The 19,396-nt window shown below is 33.5% G+C and overlaps 1 protein-coding gene across 3 annotated transcripts in view; it reads right to left on the reverse strand.

Moving 5' to 3' along the window:
• promL (prominin-like) overlaps nt 1-16,129 on the reverse strand; it is a 99,374-nt gene extending 83,245 nt beyond the window's left edge. For 2 of the 3 annotated variants that reach the window (XM_023161947.2, XM_023161946.2), the window contains exon 1: nt 15,866-16,128. The gene's annotated coding sequence lies outside the window, so the exon portion shown is untranslated. Of the gene's footprint in view, nt 1-15,865 lie in introns of all 3 variants that reach the window. The other variant, XM_023161948.2, reaches the window with a different exon arrangement.
• Nucleotides 16,130-19,396: the final 3,267 nt, after the last annotated feature.

Here is a 19,396-nt window from a genome sequence, read left to right on the forward strand (position 1 = left end):
GTTGTTAATTATGTGCAATACGCATTTTTTAAATAAAAAATTCAAATTATTTTTGAATGTCTGTAATTTTTATATTATTTTCTTTAAACATAAAATAATCTAAAATTAATTTGCCAGACGTTAATTCGATTGTTAAGTATTAAATATAAATAAAAAAAGTAATGAAAAGTATTGCGGTATAATGCTTGTCGTTAGAGAGAGATAGTTTAAAGTGCAAGAGAGATAGAAGGCGATGGCAGCGTATCGGCTAGTGTATAACAGAAAATTTTAAGAATGAGACAGGAAATTATTGCAAAAATACATTACTTACACTTGTTCTTGTAAATACAAGTTGGAATGAAAAAATTCTAACATAAAAATGAAAATATAATTGAAATTTATCACCAAAATCCGTCACCAAAAACAGAAATTCCAATCTGGATCATTCATGAAATTCGATTGTTGCATACCAAAACACATGGAAACGAAAAAGTGTGCTGTATGCAGCCTGGTTCAGGAGATATAGCATAGTAAACACAATATAGGTACTTGTTATATGTCACTTTATAATGTAATTTGGCATGAAGCAACCAACAGACTTTTACAATGACTATGTAATAATAAGGACATTGGCCAGTTCTTGTTAGCCTGAACTGAGGTTCTAAAACCATGTTAACCAAATCTTGTTTTTTTTAAGACAAAACACAACGAAACACAAGCACTACAGGAAAATCCATAAGGCGGTCTAAGAACGGTGCCTGTGCGAAAGTAGCGATTCACATTGGATTTGAATCGCTGAGATTAAATCCATTTGGAAAAAGTTCTCAGGGAGTTTATTCCATATAGAATATATGATCAATATGATATTGACACAAAAGTTATTTACCTGGTGAACTTGCTGCTGGATTTATTTGACAGGCATGCACCTATTATAACATCGAGAATAACGAAAAATAGGGATCCTTGGTTGACATATAATTTAAAAGAAATGATGAAAACTCGAGATAATGCATTAAATAAATTCAAGCGAACGCACTCTGAAGTACACCTTCAACTTCACAAAGATATGCGCAACTATATAAATTAGGCGGTGAGACGGGAAAAAAGGCGTATTTTGTTCAACAATTTAATGAGGTTGATAAAAAAGAAATATAGAAAATTATAAAAAAATGCATTGTTGCCTAATAAATCCAATGACTTACCTGACAATCTACAAGATGCTGATATAATAAATGATTATTTGATAAATTAAATTCCATCATGCAACCCTTCCCCTGATATTTTGAATTTTCATAGTACCAACTGCCTGACCAACTCAAAATTTACATTTGAGGAAGTTAATAATCGTTTTGTGTATGAAACTTTTTGTAGTATCAAAACCAATTTCAATACGACGATGATAAAACTCTGCTCTCTGCTGTACCAAAAAACCCTAATCCAGTGGAATATAAGGATCTGAGAAGATTGAATATTCTTCAGCTCTATCAAAGATACTGGAACGAGCAATGAATACACAGTTACGGAATGTAATCATCTGAGTAAATACTCACTGTTGCCAGTAACTCAATCTGGATTCAGGAAGGGATACAGCTGCACAACTGCTCTTCTACATGTCGTGGATGATGTATTTAGGGCTAAAGATCGAGGTTCATGTACGGCACTGGTATTGCTCGACTTTAGTAGGGCTATTGATGCCATAAACCACGACTTATTACTAGTTATCCTCTGTTGGAGAATAACTTTGGCTTTCAGATATCACTATTGCGTGAATATCTCAGTGAAAGGCAACAGAAAGTCAACATCAATAGCAACTGCTCTCAATACCTCACTTTGAAATCTGGAGTTCTCCAGGGATCCACACTGGGCCCTTTACTGTTTACAATGTTCACCGCGACCATTCTGAAATGTCTTGAATTCTGTTCTGCACATTTGTATGCGGATGATACCCAGCTTAATTATGATTTTCCATCGTCTAATGTAATTGATGCTTGTATAAAAATAAATACTGATCTGAAATCATTCGTAAAAGCCGCTACTGACCATTGTTCATTCATAAATACGAGTGAATCAAGTATCATTGTTTTTACACCAAGAAATGATCGTAGTATTGTACACGATATGAACATCATGATTAATGGTGAAAAACTCGAAATAAATAAAAATTAGAGTTTATGTGAAACCTTGGTTCTTTCTTTATTCAATTATGCAGCTATTTTATATCTAATTTTATTTTATTTTATTTTATTTTAAACCACAAACTATAAATACAAAATCCACAAAGTACAGAACTCGTGTCTTCGGCCAATACATGGAATAAGGATTTCACATAAATTGTAAGAAACAAGATGGTTGATTATGGAAAACAGGAGACATCTCTATAGTGCATGTATGTATCATAAAATTATTACTAATAAAACACCTCCATATCTTTATCATAAAATAAAATACCGGGCGGATATCTACAACTTGAACATTAAGTTCAAGGGAACATTAACTCCCCCTTTATTCAAAACCCAAATGTTTATGCGCTCATACAGCTACCAGATTGCAAAAGTGTATAATAACATCCCTTCTGAATTGAAAAAATTGAGCCAAGGTCGTTTCAAAGTAGCATTTAAGACATTACTGTTAGAATCAACACAATGACAGGTAAAATGTGAAATATACTATTTAATACCAATGTATGTGTTCATACATCCATAATTGAATTTAAATAAAATTAGGTACGGCTACAAACTCTGATAGTAAAGACAGCTAGCTTAAGGTTAAGTGGTAGAACAAGTCACCAGTGATATTATCGCTGAATGAATTGAACTTCGCCTTTTATTTCCAATATTTTATTTCTAAGTAAAAATTATGAGAAATATGTATTTTTGAAAATAATAAAGACCATTATTATTATTATTATAAACGCAGTTCTACAAACAAAAGAGTTCTCGAACAGTGAAGTTCGAGGTGTACTGAGTTGACCCTGAAAACGATGAGCAGCCACAGTCCGTCGCGTATTTCTGATATGTACCGCTCTTGGTGGAATCAAATGTGCCAAATCACTTGAACAATTCCCATGAAAGTATCTATAGAAGAGAGACAAACTATTCCAGACTATCAAGGTTGCAAGTCGCGTGTCCAATCAAGCAGATGACTCTTTTCTGAATAGAATCCAGCTGCTGCTAGGTATGCTTAGGGGCAGAGCTCCATACATGAGAACAATACTCCAAAGAAGGTCTGATCTGAGCTTTATGAAGCATCAAAGGTTGCTGACGTGTGTACAGTATTCTGGTTCAGAACAGTGTTCCAAGGTTTCGAGAAGCGGCTTTTGCAATTCCGGCGACATGATTGTGCCGAGACATAATGGTGTCCATTTTAACTCCCAACAAACTTATCGAAGCAGAAAGCGGAATTTTCTTTTGTGACATTATTATATCCGGTTCGGATACAGTCATCTTTTTGAAAAAAAACCGATGCCACATGAAAAATAAAAAAAAACACTTTTCAAAGGATGTGATACGCTTTATTTGCGATTGCAACATATCAATTCGTGGTAGAGAGAATTTGTCAAAAATGTTATCAAAATGAGTCACCCAATATTACTCATTTTAAAATAAACAATCAAAACAAAACTAATAATCAAATAATGACAATACCTTTCACCAGAGCACTTTGTTTTATGGCATTGTGGTTAGCAGAGGGGGTCTGAAAATTAATCATAAATGATGGATTTTGGAAAAATTCGATTTAAATATTATGATTTCTCTTCTATTCAGCCAGTATTTTTTGTATATTTTGAAATCAAAATTTTTCGAATAATTCAGTGGTAATTGAAAATAAAGCAGGAACAACAAATTTTAACTTGATAACTTATAAGGTCATAGACAAATTAATTCCAGTCGTCAAATTATGAAAGCTTTGTTTTTAATGCTCAAAAAATTTAGAAAAAACAGTGACAATTGTCATCAGAAGCCTGTGAAAAAAGGTAACTAAAGGTAAATTTAATGAAATTCAGAAATTAGTAAGAAAAATAACTATTGTCGATAGTATTCCAGAGAGTTTTCAGGATTTTTTTTCTGATTGATTCGCTTACTTGATGAAGATCCATAGTAATTTCATAAACTACACCTCACAGTAGTTTTATCAAGTGATTTGTATTAGGGAAACATGTGATATATATTTTTCAAATAACGTTTGTGGAGATGAAATCGTGAGGTGGAGTTTTCAGGAGTTTTAACCGCTTCCAACCAAGTAAGATATAATATGGTGTTATGTCTTTACAGTGTTTTGTTTACATTTTTATTTTCACTTATAGTTTCTTTTTATCGTATCGTAAAGAATCCATGCGCTAAATAATGAAACCACGCCAGAAAATAAATTCAAGCTGACCCACAAACCAATGCAACAAGCGACACGCCCCGGCTCCACACGGATGCAATGCTGATACTAAATATACATATAAACGCGTGGGATCACTGGCTCGGTACCGCCGCAACCACTATGTCCCTCCTTATAATATCTTCGAAATCAAGCTGTAAAAGGCCATATTGATCTATGTTAAATGCACAATGTATTCAAGGCACTTAATTGGATAAATATTAATGCTGTATTGCCTAAAATCGCTTCGTAAATGAGCCATTATGGTTAAAATGGTTAGTGTGAGTTATCCCTAATAGTCTAGGATCCCACTGCAGAATCACTACGTCCATAGCGTAGTTAACCAAACTCAGATTTTTACATAAATTTGTGAATAGGAGAATAGATTCACGACAGGGTGCCAGTCAAAATGTGGCCGCAAATATGTTTAATTAAAAAAAGCGAGTTTGCTTCGAACCACACGACTGAAGTAAAACTTCTTCAGCTCCATCTATATGTATGTATGTACTTACAATGGCTATATCATGGAAACAAAAAAAAAAGTATAAGAAATCTGAAAACAAATATCATAATAATTGAGTAAATATGAAATAACAATAAAATTTGGAACTAACGGAGAATTATCTTCAAAATTGATTTTTCATTGTCAAACATAATTGAAAAATTTCAGATGAATTTTCAGCTAGGTCAGGTGTACTACAAGGATCGATTCTAGGTCCACTTTTGTTCATAATTTTCATCAATGATTTACCGACAGCTCTGAAATATATAAATTGTCTTCTTTTTGCTGATGATTTTAAGCTCGAGGGGGTGTCCCACTTAAAATATTAGAAAATTATTTCTTTGTGCGCATCCTAGACCAAAGGAGCACCTATTTACCAAATTTTAGCTTCCTAGGACTCAACAGTGATGAAAAAGGAACTTTATTTTATGAATGCGCCTTTTTCCCCAGTTGGAATATATAAAAACTGTTTTTTATTGCACATCTACAACATAAAACGAGACTACATACAAAATTTCAGATTTCAAAAACATGGCGATTAAAACAGTGATTAAAAGGCAATTTTCATATGTAAACGCGCCCTTTTATCCCAGTTGGAATATTGAAAAATCCTTCAATTGAATAGAACTGGCCGATACTTGATGAAAATCCTTATTAAAACTCATTAATACAGTTTATTGTATGATTTTCACTATAAAGGGTTTCTCAAAAACCGCGATAAGCTATACAATAGCTTGTATTATATAGAAAAACACCTGTTGCGGATTTTGTAAAACCCTTTATAGTGAAAATCATACAATAAACTATATCAATGGGTTCAAAAATCCTTTCTTATTGCACATTTACAACATAAAACGAACCTACATACAAAATTTCAGCCTTCGAAAATATAGAGTTTCGGAAGAACAGTGATGAAAGGGTAATTTTTATATGTGAACGCTCTCCTTTCATCCCCAGGGGGGGCTACCCAGTTGGAATATTAAAAAATAATTTCTTATTGCACATCTACAACAAAACGAACCTACATACAAAATTTCAGCCTCCGAAAATATAGCGATACGGAGAAACAATGATGAAAAGATAATTTTCATATGTAAACGCGCCCCTTTCATTCCCAGAGAGGCTCCTCAGTTGGAATATTCAAAAATCATTTCTTATTGCATATCTATAACAAAACGAACCTACAAACAAAATGTAAGCCTCCGAAAATATAGCGTTTCGGAAAAACAATAATGGAAGGGTAATTTTTATATGTAAATGTTCCCCTCCCCTTTTATCCCCAGTGGAGACTCCGCAGTTGAAATATTCAAAATTCCTTTCTTATTGCACATCTACAACATAAAACGAACCTACATACAAAATTTCAGCCTCGGAAAATATAGCGGTACGGAGAAACAGTGATGAAAAGATAATTTTCATATGTAAACGCGCCTCTTTCATTCCCAGGGAGGCTCCTCAGTTGGAATACTTAAAAATCATTTCTTATTGCATATCTACAACAAAACGAATCTACATACAAAATTTCAGCCTCCGGTACCGAGAAACCCCAACTGGGGTTTCCCCCACGGGAAAGCCAGTTGGAACATTTGGAAATCCTTTCTAAGTGGGCATCTAAGACCTTAGAAGCAGCTACATACCAAATTTTAGCTTCCTAGTAATTACCAGTACGAAGAAACAAAGATGAATGAGTGTTTCGTTCGCTGAAAAACTGTTTAAACAGCGTCGAAAATTTAAAACAAATGTTATGTACTATCTTGTTCGCAACACAAAACGACGATTTCAAATAACTTTCTCCGCCCTAAAGTCTTTCGGTTGTTTCAATAATCCGTAATCAATTGTTTCTAACAATAAAAAATATTCCACACTTTGAATACAGCTACCAAGAAAAGCAATGAGGCAATGGTCCCATTAAATATAGCTATCAAGAAATATCGCATGAAATAACACGATTTTAAGAACTTTATTTAAGAAATATCCGACTTTCAATGTAAACAAAAAAAAATGGCATTTTTTTTTCATTCGAGTTCTTTGCTTTTGTTTTCTCCTACATACATTGTCTTATGACAGGAAAATTTTCGTGCTACAGCCAATCAAGTATAACTTGAAATGACGTCGAATTTCCGATAACAACTGGCTGGTTGAAAATAGTTTCGAATGTTCCTACGAAAAAAAATCGTGAATTGTATTCGCAGTCCAAGCTACAAATTTCTCACAGACGACTAGCTTTAACCAAAGCAACGTACAGTTAGGTGAATGAAAGATTACACGTGTCATCAGTTTTTGCATGCGATATAAATCGACAAAGTAATGAATGAGAAACGATGCTGCTGATGTTTCAGACAACGCGACCTTCAAATGAAAAATGGATTTCCTTTTTGAAGTTCATGTTACCTCAATTTGTATACCAATTTGAGATTGTTTGTAATTATGATATAAAAATTACTTACTGTGAAATATGAATGTTTATTAGTTGTCAAAACAACTATGTATGTAGAACAATATAATAGAAATCGTAAAGACTTTTTCAAGTAACAACTTTCAACTGACAAACGATATTGTTACAATTGGCCTCAAAGTATCATGCAAACAACAGCTCTCGCTGATCAAACACAAACTTTAACTACTTTGACTTCGCTTTTCACTTGTATAAGAAAAAGATATTATATAAAAATACATTTCAACCAGAAAATTACGCGGATTTCTATCACGTTTCTAAATATTGAAAGAAATTCTCGAAATCCCCAAGTTAAAAACAATTTACTATGGATTAGTACAATCACAACTTGATTATGGAATTATAGCATGGGGCATTGTGAACGATAAACACTTAAACAATATGAACGTAATACAAAAACGTATCTTGAAAATTATATATTGTAAGAAAAGGACTTATTCCAGTAGAAATTTGTTCATGGAGAGCGGGGTTTTTCATATCAAACAGTTATTTTAGGGCAAAATATTACTGAACAAACTTCAACACCCATATAATAGGTACTAGGAACAAAGAACAGACCACCTTGGTACTAAGAAAAAATTAGTCGGTCAAAGGTATTGTATCTGCATGGGCGCGAAAATTTGGAATTCTGTACCAGATAGGATAAAAAGCATAAGAAATAAAAATAAATTCAAAAAAAAAGATTGATAACTGGTTGAGAAACTGTAATGATGTATATTCCGTGAAACCATCAACTAGTAAATTTGAAACAACACTACCCTTCCTGTTAACTTGCCAATTATTTTCAAAATTGACAGCTTGAATTTTTCCTCACAATATTATTTGTCTATTTTTTGTCCTCTATTCAACTATCTATGCACGAGTTGATTCAATATTATACTTACTTTGTTTTACATTTAGATCACCAAGACTGAATTGAACTAATTTTATATATTCAATTCTATTTTCAATAAGTTGGCTATACCACATACAAGAAACTCTTTTGAAGTTTGTTCCGTGGTGCCTTGTTTATTTTATTTATTTTTCTCAGTAATGTATTATTAATAGGTTACTTGAAATTGTATATTATGAATAAAATCAACTTTATTATTATTATTATATACTTCATCGTGTAATTTATTGATGACGCATGTGTAAACTTTTGTTGTCCCAACTATAGGTGCTTTCTTTGGCAATTTTTATCGATCGTAGGTATCATTTAGGTATTTCATTTCATTTATTGCATAGTTATTATTTTCGAAATCAAAATACATAATAAATACTTAAAACGTGTTATAATGATGTCCTATGTTTTATTTGCATGTGCATGTTGCTTCAACAATGCCTGGTACGGGAATCGTCGAAGTTTTTTTTATTTCAACTTACACTAAGAATAACACACTGGGGAGTACTAATCTTGCATATCATCATCATAGCATCGATTTTTTTATTCTTGGAAATGATACGGACGATACAAGCTAAATTATTTCCACCGCACCCAGTTTACTCACTCAAATCATATCAAAAGAAATGCATGCTTGTCCGGACAACAATATCGAATAGTGAATGACTCCAATATTGTAAACAAAAATAAACTACTTGCGTGGAAGGAATTGCCTACCACTCTTACCACGTTCCTGCCTGGTTTCTTGTTATCTGGCTCGATAGCCCGACCCAGGAAAGTGAAACAGTATTTCAGCTAGATCCGGATACTACAAGGTCAGTTTTTCACGCAAACTAGGAAAACGTGAAGTTGTGAATAAATACTTTGTATTGTAGAAATTGAATTGAAAAAAGGTATATCTACATAGTTTAAACGCAAGAGTAATGCAAAATATCTTTTCTATCACCTGAAACTATTTTTATCCTGCCTATCATCGCGATCCATTCATTCTGCTCAAGACAGACTAATTTCTATTTACTTCATCAAATCATCGTCGAAATAAGAAGAATGAAAAAGTGGTGCGGTTCCAATATTTTATCATTCAACATCGACAAAATAAATATGGTCACGTTTAGAAGTAACATAGGTGAAGTACACTTGGAAAACGTAAAAATTGAAAATTTGGAGACAAACAAAGTTTTAGGGCTCTTCATTGATGAAAATCTAAAATTGGATCCCTTGTCGACTACTTATGTAAAAGACTAGCAGCAGGATGTCATGTAGTGAGAGTTGTTGCAAGAGAGTTAGACACTACTATTACAATATCAGTTTATTTTGCACAAATTGAGTCCTATTTACGTTATGGGATTTTTTTCTGAGGAAATTGTGCACAATTTCGTTTCAATATGGTATTCTCTCTATACAGAAAAGATCCAACAGGTATTTATGCAAGGCTAGCTACAGGGATTCATGCCGCCCATTATTTGTGAAGCAAAAAATTCTGACCTCGGTATGTCTTTTTATTTTGGAAATAGTGTGTCTTATCCACAAAAAATATAAAAATAAATTTAATACCACCTCAACTTATAGTACACGTCAGTCTTACTTAATTTCCCTTCCAACACCTACTGTAGCCCTTACACAAAATTCTATTAGGTTCAATAGCAAGAAATTATTTAATCTCCTTTCCATTATTTTAAGGCGAATATATAATGAAAAGAAATTCAGAAAGAAAGTAAAATAATTCCTTGTTGGGAGGCCCTATCATAGTGTGAACGAATTCTACCAAGGCTCTATCGAGTAATTGGCATGTAGCTTTGTGTAAACAGATTATTGAAATCAACACGAAATGGCTATCAATGTTCATTACGTAGCATTATACACGGTGTAACTAAATAAGTGTAAAACATTTAAGGAGGTGATTCCTCATCGAAAAAAAGATAGGATCTTTCATATAAAGAAATTTCATTGGAGCATCCCTTGTTAAGATACAGCCCCTTAAAGGGGGTACATAAATTTTGTATAACAATTTTTTTCACAAGCACTAAAATAGGTACAATATTGAAATTAACCTGACGTTTTGTACTACCAAAAAGACACTTAGACAGTAATTTATTTGGTTTACCCCATGATTGTAAGAGGTGGAAAACGCAACCCCTAAAATTTATTTCCAATGTAACTTTTTGTCTTATTATTTATTTACCATTTAAAAATTTATTTCCGATAGCCTGTTTTATTCTAAGCAAAAAAATTCTCTTGGGTTTTTTGCCCAAAATAAACCAGTTCGCAGCAAAAAATTATTTTAGGAACAACTACAGAGATACATCGTCATAAATGCGAAAATACGAAACTAATCTATCTAGTAGGTCGCTATTAGGGATAGTGACAATTAAATTGGTATGACGCTGTCAGTTTGTGAATTCTCGAAATTGAATTAATACTAATTGTTTGTTGTTGTTCTGTTCTTAATTTGTTACTTTAATAATTCACTTGTTATCAAAATGGCATACACAAATGAGGAAATGGCTGATATGCATTACGTTTACGGTCAGTCGCAGGGGAATGGGTTAGAAGCTTCTAGAAGATATGCTGAAATGTATCCTCAACGGCAGCATCCTTCACATAGAATATTTACTCAACTTCATCAACGATTACGAGAATATGGTTCATTTGACAAAAGAATGCAGGATTGTGGTCGCCATCGAGAAGTACGAACACCACAGCTTGAAGAAGCACTACTTAATTTGATTGAAGAACAACCTACTACCAGTATTAGAAATATTGCTTTCCAGCTAAATGTTGATCATATGACGGTATTTAGAATTTTAAAGGAACAACTCTTATACCCTTACCATCTGCAACGAGTACAGGCATTGTTACCGCGAGACTTTCCTAACCGTCTTGAATTTTGCAATTGGATGCTGGAAATGATTAGAAGAAATTGTTACTTTCTGAAGACGATAGAATTCACAGACAAATGTAGTTTTTTTCGGGACAAGATTATTAATTTTCATAATTACCACATATGGGCTGATGAAAACCATCACGCTATTGTCTAAACTAACCATCAAGTACAGTTTTCTCTTAAAGTGTGGCACGGAGTTATTGGGCATGATTTAATTGGGCCTCATTTTCTACCTCCTCGATTAAATGGTGAGGCATACGTTCAATTTTTAAGAGAAGTGCATCCAGTACTGCTGGAGGAAGAAGGGCGTCAGAAGGGATATGTTTTTCATGCATGATGGGGCTTCCGCCCATTTTAGTCAAGTAGCACGTCAGCAACTGAAACATATGCAAATCAGTGGATAGGTCGACGAGGACCACAGAACTGGCCCGCTCGATCCCCGGATCTCAATCCTCTCGATTTCTCTATTTGGGGCCATTTACAGCATTTGGTTTATCGTACTCATGTTCGCGATGTAGAGGACTTAAGAAACCGTATCATCGATGCGTGCAGGGTAATCAGAGAGACTCCAGGAATATTTGAGCGAATACGTGGCTAAATGCGCCGACGTCTAGACGCATGCGTAATGTCTGAAGGTAGACATATTGAACATTTACTATGATTTCTACATGTTGTGTGTTGTTATTAATAAATTAGTTTTGTTTATTACCCTTTAATCGTTTGATGCAGGTACTAACTACAAAATAACAATAAATCCAGTTCGCATTTATGACAATGTATCTCTGTAGTTGTTCGTAAAATAATTTTTTGCTGCGAACTGGTTTATTTTGGGCAAAAAACCCAGGAGACATTTTTTGTTTAGAATGAAACAGGCTATCGAAAATAAATTTTGAATGGTAAACAAATAATGATACAACAAGATACATTGGAAAAAATATTTAGGGGTTGCGTTTTCCACCTTTCACAACCATGGAGTAAACCAAATAAATTACTGGCTAAGTGTCTTTTTGGTATTACAAAACGTCAGGTTAATTTCAATATTGTAACTTTTTCAGTGCTTGTGAAAAAAATTGTTATACAAATTTTATGTACCCCCTTTAAGGGGCTGTATCTTAACAAGGGATGCTCCAATGAAGTTTCTTTATATGAAAGATCTTTTTTTTCGATGAGGAATCACCTCCTTGAATGTTTTACACTTATTCAGTTACACCCTGTATATTTACATTTACTCAATATTCATGTACTTATATTAATATCTGTTCAGCTGGGCTTAATATTGTTCTGTCCACATACTCTGCTTTTGTCTCTAAGCATTATTTTATAGTTTAAATTTGTTAATTTAATGTCCTGTAAGGACATTTTTCAAACTTATATATTGTATAAGTTTGAAAATGTCCTTATAGAACGAAACTGCAGTAACGTTAGTTACAACTAAAAGTAGTAAAAAACATAGAAAGTTTAATTTCTCTTTTCTTCATTATGATTTCCTACCACATAGTATAACGGCTACATCCATCAATTTATTTAATATTTATTTTGAGAAATAAGTCACTAGTTTTAAATTCTATATTGAGAATTTTTGTAAGTTTAATTTCTCTTTTCTTCATTATGATTTCCTACCACATAGTAACGGCTACATCCATCAATTAATTGATTAATTAATCATCATCTTTATCTTCATCACAAACGAGTCTCTGTGATCAGCTGTGATGGCGTCATGGCAACAGAATTCAGAGTGGGAACGGAGTGAGAAAGTAATAGATAGAGAAATGTGAATAGAGAATAGAGGAATAGAAACTCGGAGAGGGAAATATAGGTATCAGACAGCTGCACGCATTAAACTTTATCGACGAATTTTTGTTATTTCGGCTTGCGGATATCGTCAGATTATATATTTTTCGTTATCCTTCAATTATTTCCTTCAAAATAAAAAACAATTAGCTACGCTCGAGAATGTCGAAATGACGTTATTTTTTTACAACTTTGCTACCCTCTCTTTCTTTACTCCCCACTCTCAAATTGTCAGATTACTGGAATATACACTTTTTAGCAGGTAATTATCTCGCCCTACCTTAATCTGACGCGGTCGAGAATTTCTGGTGATCAATTTTTTTTTACTAATCTGGTCCCTTATCCCTCACAGGCGGCCTTATATATGGGGCTCATATTTGGTGGAGGTACTTAACCGGGTACAAGGTACCCACCCGTATATTAATCTGCCGCGCTTTAGTAAATCCCGAAATCCCCACTTGGCCTCCCCTATTATTAGTTTGTTGGTGAGAAGCATAAAAGTCAGAAGTGTTTTGCTATAAAAAAAAATGGATTAAAGAATTTGTTTCAAATTTTGTGTAAAACTTATTAAGTGCTCAAAACACTCAAAATGTTGACAGTGGCATACGGTGATTGTACACTGAGTCAGAAAAATGTTTGCAAGTGATACAAGCTTTTCACAAGCGGTCGAGAAGACGTGAATGACGATGCTCGGCCTGAACGCCCCAGCACGTAAACAACCGATGGAAATTAAAGAAATCGTTATGTAGAATCGTTGAATCATCATTAGAGAAGTTGCTGAGAAAGTCGGCATATCGGTTGACTTATGCCATTCAATTTTTTGAAAATTTTGGGCATGAAGCGTGTGGCAGCAAAGTACGTTCCAAAATTGCTGATGTATGTCAAAAAAACCGTCACATGAGAATCGCTCAGGAATTGTTGAATTGCATCAACGGCGATCCATATTTGCTCAAAATGGTGACGAATCATGGGTAACCATGGCCAAGCCAAGACCAAAAAAAGCACGGCAGGTTTGATCAGATCTCAAGGTACTGCTCACTGTTTTCTTCGATTACAGTGTCGTACTGCATAAGAAGTTCTTGCCACATGGTCGTACGGTCAATAAGGAGTATTATTATACGAAGAAAACGTCGGGTATTGTGGGAACACAAATCGTGGCTTTTGCATCACGATAATGCACCTGCTCACTCGTCATTGCTGGTTCGTATTTTTTGGCCAAAAACAACACCGTAATCATACCTCAGCCACCGTATTCACCAGATTTGGTCCCTGCGACTTTTTCCTGTTCCCAAGACAGAAGAGACCCATAAAAGGACGGCGTTTTGCGACGCTGGGAGGGCTCAAGGACATACCCAAACGTGCATATCAGAACTGCTTCGAGGATTGGAAAAAACGCTGGCACAAGTGTATTATATTTGAGGGAGACTAGTTTGAAGAGAACAAAATGGAAATTGATAAATAAATAAATATTTTTTAAGCAAAATAAAAGAAGCAAACAGCGTAAAAATTGAAAGTGATTCTGCCAGCTTAACAGTTGTAATAACATTCCATATTGTATAAAATATGAGTAATTAGGACACTGTGACCTTCAAAAATATAAATATGACCCCCTTATATTTTAATTTCGAAACCTCCTATGAATTTTTGTTTCTTAATAAAAATTTATTGTTATACAGTGTCATCCCCAAAGTATGCACTATATGGGAAACTTATTTATTAAGGGTTTTTCGACAAAAAGTTTTTCCTGATAAAAGTTTGTGCATCCCCTAAAACTAAACATGCACCAACTGAATACAGTAATACACACGTAATATACGAGGAGCCTTCAAATATTTGATTTTGAGATTTTGAAAAATCTCGTGAAATGTTATTTAGAAAATTTGTTAAGCATTAAAAAATACATCTAGTTCGGTAATCATGGTCATCTGAATGGAGTTTTTTTTTTCCCATTTTTCAAGACTGCGAAATTTGGGAATATTTGGGAATTACAGATACGATCCAGAATCCCTATCCAAGGATACAAATTTCGAAACAATTTCAATTACTCAAATTAGGAAACTGTAATGAGGAAGAAACACCAACTTAGAGGAATTGAATTATTAATTTGGTGCTCATATAAACATTATTTTAAAGTATTTAAGTAATAAGTATTTGTTCTTTCATTTGGAAATAGAATTTTACAGGTGCAGTACTACAGGTGAAATAAACATTTTTATATTATTGATGGCCAGTAGACAAGAAAGTAAAAAGTTTCTTTCTGAAATGTTCAGTTTGAGAGAATCAATTTCAATTTGGAGGAACTACTTACTTATAAAGTCAGTAGGTAGTTAATTTGTTAAATCAAATTTCAAGACATTTTCGATCAATGAAACTAAGGAACAACAGTGAGTAAAAACACCTAAACTCAGAAGGAAACTTTGGATTTGATCCTCATAATAAAAATATTATTTTTAAGTATAAGGAAAAGTTACATTTGCGCATATAAGTATATTCGTTTTTTCATTCAGAGATAAAACTTCAGGATCAGGTTCAATACTGGTAAGATTCACAAGGAACTCTAAAGTTACTAAGTGAAGTGTTAAATAAGAAAGATCAGATGACAATTTCAATCTGAAGGAACTGTTTAGTCAGTTGACTATATAACTTTGTTAAATCAGTCCTTTAAGTGAATTTCAGAATCGAACAATAAATAATACAGATTTTTTAATTGCTGTCAGAGATATAGGGACTTCTCTCAATTGAAATATAAACGTATGTAAGGAGAAAATTCTTACCGTTTACTAATAAGGGAATGAGAGTCATACAAGGACAGCATCGAAAATTCCTTTTAGTTTCAATTCAGCTGCTATGCAATTTTTTTCAGAAGGGGTCAATTGTCTAATATAATTTGGGATGCTGCATTATAATGATTCTTTGTTCTTGAACAATAAAAAATAATATATTTGGCAAAGTATGAACGAATATCCCTTATTTTGAGTAATGTGGATAGTAGAAATAAGGACTTACCGTCTGGAACCACAAAATTAGGTGTGATAGAGAGCAGTCAAACATTCAATTACTAGTTCATCACAATAATAAAATAATTCTCTACTTCAACATACACACACAAACACTAAGAAGAATTTTAAATTATACTATAGAACTGTAGTTATATTTTTCATTCAACTGAGTTTGCAATAGATTGATGTTTCAGTGATCTATTTATTTTGAGAGGACCGAGTTACACTACCACCAACCAACACTCAGACTCCCGCACAACTGAAAATACATCAAGTAAAGAGTGCAGAGCAAGAGAATGAAAAGGGAAATTAATAAACAAAGATAGCATAGAATTAGCACGTGTGTGATCATTTCATATTAACGAGATGATGTCCCATCACTCCGATCATAGAATGAGGGCCTCCATCGGCAAGGCCGTCAGGTGGCGCTGAAGGGCGAGAAATCGAAACGACAGTTTACCATTTGGACAACTATTCAAGTGTCTTAGAGATAGACGATTGATTTTGGCTAGTTTTTGTAAATTTTCAGTTCGTTTTACGAATTTCTGCATGAATTATGTGTCAACAATATGCCTCGTAATTGCTCAGTACATCTTTGGTACGTGAGTGTCACCGATCATAAATTTCCAAATGATAAACATATCCTAGCCAAATGGCTTATCGGGTGCAAGAAAGATTTTACTCCGAAAGATCATGAGTTGCCAATGGAATCTATCTGAGAATAGAACAATCGAATGAAAAATTTTGATATTGAAATATAAAAAAATATAAGGAGTTGAAGAATAAAATGATATTTTGTATTACTAATAGTGATGCTTTATTCTCAACAAACATTACGTGTTTATGATAGATAGATATATGGGGACTCCAACTAGAATTTCAGGATTTTCCTGTAGTGCTTGTGTTTTGTTTAAAAAAAAACTAACAATTAAAACGTTGTTTAATAGTTTAATTCAAAATATTTTTTGAACATTTTTTCATCATTTATCTTCATTATTTCATCTTCATTTTTAATTTTCACTTTGTTTTCACATTGTTATCTTCAGATCTCATGGATTTCAAAAACACTTATAACATTCACAACCATTATTTCTGTTAGGACACATAAAAAATCAGCCATGATTAGACTGCAGTTCTTGTCACATTACCGTTTAATACCTTCCACCCTTATATCGCGCGCAGGTTTCAAAACTCCATTCTTCAAGAGATTCCTCAACTCCTCGTTGAGCATTCATGTATTGGTGCATTCCTATTGTTTGCTATTTTCTATTTTGATGTTATTTTTACAATTCGTATGATCTGAAGATTATTGTAAAATTTTTCAATTTACTATTCTATACATTCGAGGATAATGATTTCAGTATCTATATAGGGATCTCAAAATAATGCCAGGAAAAGTAAAAATTTCAGATTGGCGTTGCTAGAAACAAGAATGGAGTCATTACGAACTTTTCTCTCGAAATCATAGCAAAGTCGAACTATCCATTCCTTTTGACGACTATATACGTAGAAAAGTTAGCTGAACATCTATAGGGATCATCCATCTATCATCTATTTTATTGATTCTTTCAAATAATTAATATTTTCCACAGAGAAATACCTTTCTTTGAACTCATTTTCTACAAAAAATTCAAATTCTAATATAAACTTCAATTGAATATTGCAAGTAATGTAACGATATATTTGTCCACCAGATATCGCCAAGTGTACGGTTTTGGAAAGTTTAAAAATTCGGCATTTTGAATTTTGTATAATGAAAAAATTTTAATTTTTTTGTACTTCCAAACAGTTTTTATTAGTCTGACTATGATTTGAATTAATTGCAGAATGCAGAAAACTTTTATTCGGTTTTTGTATTTGGCAAAAATAAATACAATCTATATAACAGCTACCAACTATTTGTCGTATACAATGTAATTAGTCCAGACCCATCCCTTTCGAAGAGAAAATATGCTTTTGCTTCAGAACAGCTTTGGTCAAATCATCACCTAATAACTTGGTTTATAACGAAGAATAATGTTCCCATTCTTTAATCAATGGGCTCATTTAACTTCTTTTTTTTCCATTATTTGAAAGTTTATGTTTTAAATAGTACATCTGCAAAAAATCTGAAATTCCATGATGTAATGGTGAAGAACTTGTACATGCTTAGAACGCTCAAGTATGAGAAGCAACCTTATGGGAACGTTCGCTGTTTATTTATAGTCCGCTAAATAGAAATAAAACACTTTATTTACTAGGCACTGTTGTGTCGATCTCACAAACATCTCGTATCTACTGAATTATCAGTCATTGATGATCATTTTTGTTTATGAAATCGATTTTTTATTACTAATGTGGAACGGTAGCCGGTTGGATTGACGTGGGTGGTTTGCTAAACCGCTAAGTGATCCGGTGGTTCAAAGTTCAAACTGCAAGGCCGGACAATCGATTTTCACTTCCTAGTTATGAATCACACGTTAAAAGGTAAGACCTCGTTAGTCCTTAGCTCGCACAAGTTTCTCAACTTCTGAGAGTTGTCGTTCGTATGGGGGCGACAGCTGGTTAACGGAAAAACAGATTTTAAACAGAATGTCGTATATGGGGTCATTTTCTGGTACAGAAAATTACAGAAACATTACATACGATATGAATCCAAGTATCAATAGATAAGGAATACAAAATATGAATTAAAGAATAATGACAATAATAATTTCCCCACCCTCAGGCTCACCCTAATAAGCCTGATGCAGTTCTTCTCGACCATCAGAGCAAGACAATATTTGTCGTGGAGTTTTCAGCTCCTGGTGAGACGAATATCGCCCGAAAAGAGAGGTAAAAATGGATGAAATATAGAGATTTTCTCTTCGAACTCCACAGACTCTATCCAGACCACTCCATCAAGATGGTTGTTTTTTAATTATTGGAGTGTTTGGTGGAATGATGGCCTCTACTCTCAAAATCACTAAGGCAGAAATCTTAGACGGACAAATGCAAAAAGCTCACTGTGCTTGCTTAGGGCACATAATTCCCATAAAAAAAAACAGCCCAAAGAAGTTATTTTTTTACCGAGATGTGTGGCTGTTCAATTCAACAATTTCTTTTAATACTTACTTACTAACACTGTTTACTGTGGAATTTTCACTACAAAAGGTTTTACAAAAATCAGGAAACTTGTTTTGCCATACCCAGCTTCCTCAACTAAAAGTGATGTGTCGCGGTTTTTGTAATACCTTCCATTGTGAAAATATTTATTAATAAAATTGAAAGGAGTATATTTTCAGGAGAGAATAATTTTTGAGATAAAAAGGTTTTGGCTTTCTACTTCTCAGTTTGTATACAAGAAAATCTGGGAGTCTCCCAAAGAAAGAAAGCAATCAATTTCAAAATGTGTGGTTCATGCAAAGAAGTAACTTTCAGAGAAAAACTGGAAAAAAGCCCTTGCGAAACAAATAGTTTTATATAAAGAAAAAATACTTTCGAAACCTTTTCTTTTATATAAACATTGAATTATTCAAAAAATACGGTTTCTTATTCAGTTTGTACTCTTAAACATTCG

Source organism: Leptinotarsa decemlineata, unplaced genomic scaffold (assembly GCF_025532065.1).
Source record: "Leptinotarsa decemlineata unplaced genomic scaffold, Ldec_3_MD MMD2_P_RNA_scaffold_2, whole genome shotgun sequence".
Taxonomy (NCBI): Eukaryota; Metazoa; Arthropoda; class Insecta; order Coleoptera; family Chrysomelidae; genus Leptinotarsa; species Leptinotarsa decemlineata.